The following is a 7,914-nucleotide window of genomic DNA, read 5'->3' as shown; positions in this document are numbered from 1 at the left end:
ATGTGCTACAGCCTCACATAACCTCACAAAAAATGTACAAGCTGTTCAAACAATCCTCACCCTAAATGTATTCAGAGTAATTTAAAAAGTTTAGCCTCGGATTTAAAAAAATAAAACTTGATATATTTTTATCTGCGACAAATATATTATGCAATTAAAAATGTATACAGAAGACTAGAATGAAAGACTCTCTTTAGACCAAGGTCCCAAGAAATAGAAGCTAGCCCAATCGTATGATGAAGAAAGAGATACAGAAACTGACAAAACTGTTCCATATTTATGTCCATAAACTTTCGAACTCCAACAGTGCATTCCAACTGCAGATGGGACAGGGATTCAGCCATGGACAGAAAATCATCGGCTGCATTTTATAAGAAGCGACTGTGGCCGTTAAATTTTATGGTTCACAGGTAAAACTTTATGTTAGATGTGGTATGAATCTGTTCTAGATGCAGCTAGAGAGGCCAATCAGATAGCTATTTTCAGTACAAATACCTGCAAACAATCATTTGTGGGACACAACAGTAACTCTCATGTGCCTGTCATGTTTACGTGAGACTTGAATAAATCTTCCATTAATATTAAGGTGACAGATCATAATTTTATGGTACTAGGCCATAATTACTTAAAAGTAGATACCGCTGACAGCATAATTGAGAAAACAAAAAAAGAAAACTCATATTCCAATATTTCACCCTCATGACTGGATGCAACTTATACTTTGAAGTAGGTACCACTAAATTTAGGTTATAGAAGTGTAACAAACAGATTTCTTAGATTTCTCGTTGTTACTTAAGGCCATCGGTACATAATTCGCAAATATTTTACGGCTATCCCTACTTTTTCTGTCTTTATATGGCAAATTACCTGTAGTAAAATTCACACTGGTATGGATATGTAAACATTAGTAGAATGTCATTCTACTTGACAATTTCGTCATTAACTTTAAAGAGATTGCTTTTGAATGTTCTTGGATAACTGTTATTTGTATAATTGTAAATTATTAATTCAGTTAATAAATGGGTTATTGTTTCACTAAGTATGTATTCAGTGATTGTAATAATTTATATATAAAACAAAAACTAATACTCAATCGAGAAAAGACGAAAAGTGTTAAAGTGATTTTTTAATAATATATTGTTATTACGGAACGCTTACAATTTTAAACATCTTTAACAAAAAAAAACACTTGGATCACACAATATATCCTGATTCTCTGCTTGGATCTGCCATAAATTAATAATAAACAATAAATAACTTTTTATTAAGTTTACGTCTTAAGTCAGTTATTTACCAAATACACTCTCAATATTATTTAATCAACAACTCAAAATATTCCCACTGCCACGTCAAATATTTAAAACTGTCACTGTCTTGTCATCATATTCTGTTTGACTCAGTGAGTTGTATGACAGAGATAGCGAATGTTCGATTTGGAAAATATCACCACGGACATGGTGTCGATTTTTTTCGAATCCTGAAAAAACTAATAAATATTTTTTAAAAATTTAAAAGCAGAATGAAAGACTTAATTATGATCGAGGGCTGAAAGTTCCTTAGAATAAATAAAAAGTTTCTTTTGAATGAGATATTTGAAATTAAAAATCACACTACATTTTCTCTTAGATTTTCACCTCTGTAATTTATTAAAATAAACATTATAGAAGTTTTCAGGGATTTTTCGACCCTCGGTAAGAACGTAATCTTTCATTCTGCGTTTAAATTTTTCAAAAATACTTATTAGTTTTCTCAGGATTCGAAGAAAATGAATCCCCATTTGAATGGCATTGCAAACGATAATACGTACCCATCCCCTTAAAGGTTTCATGGTATTAAGAGCTAAATACACTGATGGTTGCCAGTTCGGGTAGCTGGAAAAAATATGGCATCGATACACGAAAGACTTTGTAATCCTTCAACTTAAAGAGAGAGTCTTAATAGAGAAGACCCATTTCACTGGGGTCACAAGACATTTAACTGTTGATTTCAACAAAATAGAGGGTCAACTCATTTGGAAGTTCCCATTGAAGCAAATCATCCTAGAGAGAAAAAACAGTTCTTATCTCTATTGTGCCTCTAATTCCTACTTTCTGACATAGCTTTTACAAGGCTATTTAGCCGTTCGAGTATCGCGGATTAAAGGCGAGGAGTCTTATAATAATAATAATAATAATAATAATATACGTTTATTCAAATTAATAGTTAGTACAATAATTTATAATTTCGGTTTACTTACACTAAAATAAACGTAAAAAAAAAGTCTTAAAAGCAAAACATGCTTGTTGACTTAATCTGTCTAATATTGACAAGTTTATGTTTATTGTTTTTTTTTACAAATCATTATTTTATTTTACAGTTTCTAATCTAATTTCTATGTTTCTTGTTTATCTAGTATAATTTAAATTTATTAAATTGTTACAGAACTCCCTGTTTTCTTTTGCCCAAGCAGTAACTAATTTTTTATACAAACAAAAATTTTTGATATTTTTAAAATTTATGGGCAATTGATTGTATGTTCTTGGAGCAAAATATTTAATTGACCGTTGTGTGATTGTTTTTAAAGTGTGAAGACATTCGACATTCAATTTTCTTCTTGTTTCATAATTTGACACTTTTACTTTAAGAGGAATTTTATCTTCATAAATATTTTTAAGTAACTCTAAGCAGTACAATTGCCGAACATCAAGAACCTGAGTTTCATGAAAAAGTTGGTCTGAGGGATATGTTTTTCGTTTTCCATATATTAGTTTAAGGAACCATTTCTGAGTATTTTGAAGGGTCGCCAGATGGCAATCAGCTACTCCACCCCATCCTAAAATCCCATATACAAAAGATGAGATTGTACTAGAGACAGGTAAAGCATTTTAAGTTGTTCAACATCCAAAAACTCTTTTAAATAGCGGAATTTTGGTAGCAGTCCTCGTATTTTTCTTATAATATTTTTTATTTGTAAGTCCCATTTAAGGTGCCTGTCAATTAAAACTCCTAAATATTTTATGTACTCTGCTTTAGATATTTGTTGTTTTTTATTAATTTTTAATGAATTAAAAGTTGGCAGAGAATTTTTATATATTGCAAAAGGTATATATTTAGTTTTTTCATAGTTTAATGTGAGTTTATTTATTTGCAACCATGTTTTTATATTTTTAAAGTCTTGTTCTGCTATAATTTTAAGAACTTCCCAATTATCTGCCTTATAAAAAATGGCAGTGTCATCAGCAAAACTAATTATGTTTCCAACAGTTTTTAGTTTGAGCATGTCATTAACATAGAGTGTAAAAAGTAAAGGGCCTAAAACGGTCCCTTGCGGTATGCCATAATTAATTACTTCAGGATCACTTTTGACACCATCAATTTCTACAAATTGTTTTCTGTCAGTTAAGTAGCTTTTTAGTAATGTCAAAACCCTTCCTCTCAGACCATACTTCTCAAGTTTTTAAACAAGGTCTCGTGAGATATCGTGTCAAACGCCTTGGAGAGATCGACGAATATGCATAAACTACGTTTATTAGACTCAAAAGCTTCTGATATTTGTGATGTTAGTTTACAAATCGCATCTTGTGTCGATTTTCTTTCTCTAAAACCGTATTGGCAATCCGATATTATACTAAACCTATCAAAAAAACTTACTAATCTATTCTTTAAAACTTTTTCAAATATTTTGGAAAAAACAGACAACAAAGAGACTGATCTGTAATTAATCACGTCTTCTTTATTTCCTTTTTTAAACAGAGGTTTGATTGTACCTATTTTCAGACATTCTGGAAAGCAACCATCCTGAAAGCATGCAGTAATGAGAAAAGTTAAAGGAGCAGTAATTTCTTCCTTAATTTGTTTGATGGTTTCTGTCTTGATCTCATCCCAGCCAGGAGATTTTTTGTTTTTTAAAAATTGTATTGCATTTACCACTTCTTTTTGGTCAACGAGATACAAGTACATGCTGCTTTCTATCCTATCTATTTCCTCAGTCTCGTCATTACAAACGGGTATTTTTTGTGCATATTTTTGTCCTAATGTGCTGTAATGTGTATTAAATTCATTTGCAATTTCTTTTCTGTCTGTTATTATTTCTCCTGTTTTGGTTTTAACCGATTCAATTTTTGTATTTCCTTTTATTTTTCCGCACAATGAATTTATTACATTCCAAAGTGATGAAGAATAGGTCTTATTTTTTTCAATTCGTTGTTTTGTATAATTTCTTTTTGCAGTTTTAACTAAAAGTCTTAATTTATTTTTATTTATGTATTATATCAATCGCATTTCGTATGTTACAATGCTCAACCCTAGTTCACCGAACTATAATAATTATCGTAACATAAAAAAGTTTAACCGCTGCCGCTGAAAGTAAATCCTGTCCTGGAGGTTAAGTGGTAAACCGCCCCCCATACTTGAACGTGTAATCGAAACAATTTACACACAAACATCTGCAATGTTTCTTATTGCAGCCCTGTCCGTTACATCAATACGCTAGGAGTTAACGGCGTAGAAAATGTTCTGGAAGTAGAGCCCATATTTATCAAGGCTAATGGAAAAGTAACTCGAGATGATATTTACAGATTCTCCTCTGGTGAATGAATTGCAAATATTGAAGCTCTCAAAAATGTAGCGGCCGTTGTTTGCAAGCAGTTTGTTGAAAACTCACTTGAACAAACTACACAAATAATCATTTAAACTGGTCATTTTTAAAGGCTATATAGCTATGTAACGTGGTCACTTATTTTCTTAATAGTGGATACCAAAAATACTGCGTATAATTTCATATGTGTGTTGTGGGAGTCATAAATTCACTGGTTAAATAGTCAAATGTTAAAAAATAAAATTATTCTTCTACGACCGTTTAATAACATACCTACTCATTATTCACTATTTGAATCGATAATTTTTTTTATATATAATATCTTATGGATTCTGCAACCTGCCGGAAGGCAATAAGCGTTTGCTTTGACAAATGTGAGATTGACATGTAGAGTATCACTCCAGTGAGTGATCTCCTTTAAAGAACTAGCTAAATTTAAAGGATCCCGCACAAAGCTTATGGAAAATAGGTCCCAGTGGATTTCGTTCATACTTTGAGAAAATACTCTTTGAAGCATCCTGATAAAAAGTTCTCATGGGCACAACTCAATCGTATGAAGTATTTTCAAGATATAGAGGCCCAAACTCGGAAAATTATAAGATTTATGGGGTATTCCAATTCCGTGAGTTACTGGTTATTTGGCAACATGTTGAAGTCTGGATCAAAGAAAAGTACTAGTAGTCTAGGATTTTTTCCTGGCTATCCAATGGCGACCTTTACTTTGACCTTGACCTTTATCGGATGTCATCTTCTAGAGTTTCGAGGGTTTTAGGCATTCAATTGATATAAACAGATTACTCATGGGTTTTTGGGATCGGAAAACACGAATATGCCATCAGAATTAAGCTCCGGATGACGTGGTGGCCAGGGCCACTGCAAGGGACGTCATCTTCTAGAGTTTCGATGGTTTTCGGCATTTAATTGATGCAAATGAATTACTGGAGGGTTTTTTGAGGTCGCTAAACACAAATATGCCACCAGAACCGACTCCCGGAGCACCTGGTCTCCAAGGTCAATGAAAGGGGCTCCTGGAGTTTCGAGGGTCTTTGGTAATACATTGATGCAAACGGATTACTCACAGGTTTTTGGGGCTGCTGAAAGTAAATTCGATATCATATCCCATCCACGTAGCACCTGCTGCCTGGTCTTCTTCTGGAGTTTCGACAGGTTTCGGTATTAAATTGATGCAGATGGGTATTACTCATTAGTATTTGGAGCTGCTAAACACAAATAAGCCATCAGAACAGATACCGGGGTACCTGGTGCCTAAGGCACGTCATCTTCTGGGGTTTCGAGAGTTTTCAGTACTAAATTGATGCAAGCGGATTACTCTTGTGTTCTTGGGGTTGCTGAACACGAATATGACTTAGATAAAAGACTCTGGAGTATCTAGTGGTCATGATGAATACCACTATCAAAATAGAATGTAGTAAATCGATATTAAAATAAATGAAGGAAAAACATTGTCAGATATAAATTGAGTTTATATTTTTTATAAAAAATTAAAACAATAATTGAGTACATAAGTTACTCACTTAGTGAGTACACACACCAAAGAGTAGTTAAAAAGAGCAACACCAAAAACCTAAGAATAATCCATTTGATTCCCCCGAAACTCCAGAAGATAACCTGTCTTAGGCACCAGGTGCTCCTGTTTTTTTGCTGATCACGTATTCGTGTTCAGCAACCCCAAAAACCTATAACTAATCCGTTTGCATTAATGTAGTACCAAAGACCCTCGAAACTCCAGGAGCCCCTTTCATTGACCTTGGAAATCAGGTGCTCCCGGAGTCGGTTCTGGTGGCATATTCGTGTATAGCGACCTCAAAAAACCCACCAGTAATTTATTTGCATCAATTAAATGCAGAAAACCATCGAAACTCTAGCAGATGACGTCCCTTGCAGAGGCCCTGGCCACCACGTCATCCGGAGGGCAATTCTGATGGCATATTCGTGTTTAGCGATCCCAAAAACCCATGAGTAATCTGTTTATATCAATTGAATGCCGAAATACCCCGAAACTCTAGAAGATGACCTCCGTTGAAGGTCAAGGTCAAAGTAAAGGTCGCCATTGGATAGCCAGGAAAAAATCCTAGGCTACTAGTACTTTTTTTTGATCCAAACTTCTACATGTTGCCAAATAACCAGTAATTCACGGAATTGGAATACCCCGTAAATCTTATAATTTCCCGAGTTTGGGCCTCTATATCTTGAAAATCCTTCATACGATTGAGTTGTGCCCATGAGAACTTTTTATCGGGGTGCTTCAAAGAGTAATTTCCCAAAGTATGAACGAAATCCACTGGGACCTATTTTCCATAAGGTTTGTCGGGGTCCTTTAGTATTTTTTTGACAATGAGAGTACTTATTGGTGTCTATATATCCTTAAAAGCTAAAACTTATCTGAGTCATGTAGACAGGTCAGCAGGCAGCAGGCGTCCAAGTCTACGCACTTCGTTGACATCGGGCACGAGGCGGTTGGCCAACACGTTAGGATGCACTGACACTCTTTCACTGTAACGAACACTGAACTGGTAGATCACTTCCTTGATGGATTCCAACTTGACGTCGTGTAGAATGACCCTGTTGGGGATGTAGAAAGGTGCATCGACGATGGTTCGCAACACTTTGTTTTGGAATCTTTGAAGGATGTCAATGTTGGAATTACTGGCGGTTCCCCAAAGTTGTATACCATATGTCCACACAGGTTTGAGAATGGCCTTATACAACAGTATTTTGTTGATGTCCAATGATAATTTAGATTTGCCAGTGGATACCTTGGAAGGAAATGGTTAAATACATTTTTTAGGTGTTCCGCGAAAACTTCAGCTTTTTATTTATTGCTTCTGGCCCATGCATTGTTGAAGTTTTTGATTGGTGGATTTGGAAGTTGTTGCGTTTTGAGTTTTCTTGTTGCTTTCCATAATAAATATTCCGTTGCTTCTGTAGGTGTAAGACGTTCTAGATAGTCTTGAATGCCATGGTTTAGCTCTTCTTAAATTAGCTGTTTCACTTATTTGGTTACTTTATCAAGTTTCTTGTATCTTTTAGTAACACAAACTAAATTCTTTTTCTGTAATATCTTTAAGACCAATACAAATTGAGATACGGCATGTTAAAAGTGAGCTTTTTACGTCAAATGCCTAATTTGAAATATTCAAAGTAAAATAACGGAAAAATTTTGTATTTTTCGAGGAAAACTTAAATAATCCTTTTTGAAGTAAATCGATGCTGGACAAAAAAATTGCGAGACAAAATGCTTAATTTCTTCGACTATAAAGTGAATTTACATACTTAATCAATTGTATCTTACAGTGGATATGATTGCAATTGAAATC

Source organism: Diabrotica virgifera, chromosome 2, assembly GCF_917563875.1.
Source record: "Diabrotica virgifera virgifera chromosome 2, PGI_DIABVI_V3a".
Classification (NCBI taxonomy): domain Eukaryota; kingdom Metazoa; phylum Arthropoda; class Insecta; order Coleoptera; family Chrysomelidae; genus Diabrotica; species Diabrotica virgifera.
Note: the sequence above shows the minus strand (reverse complement) of the source record.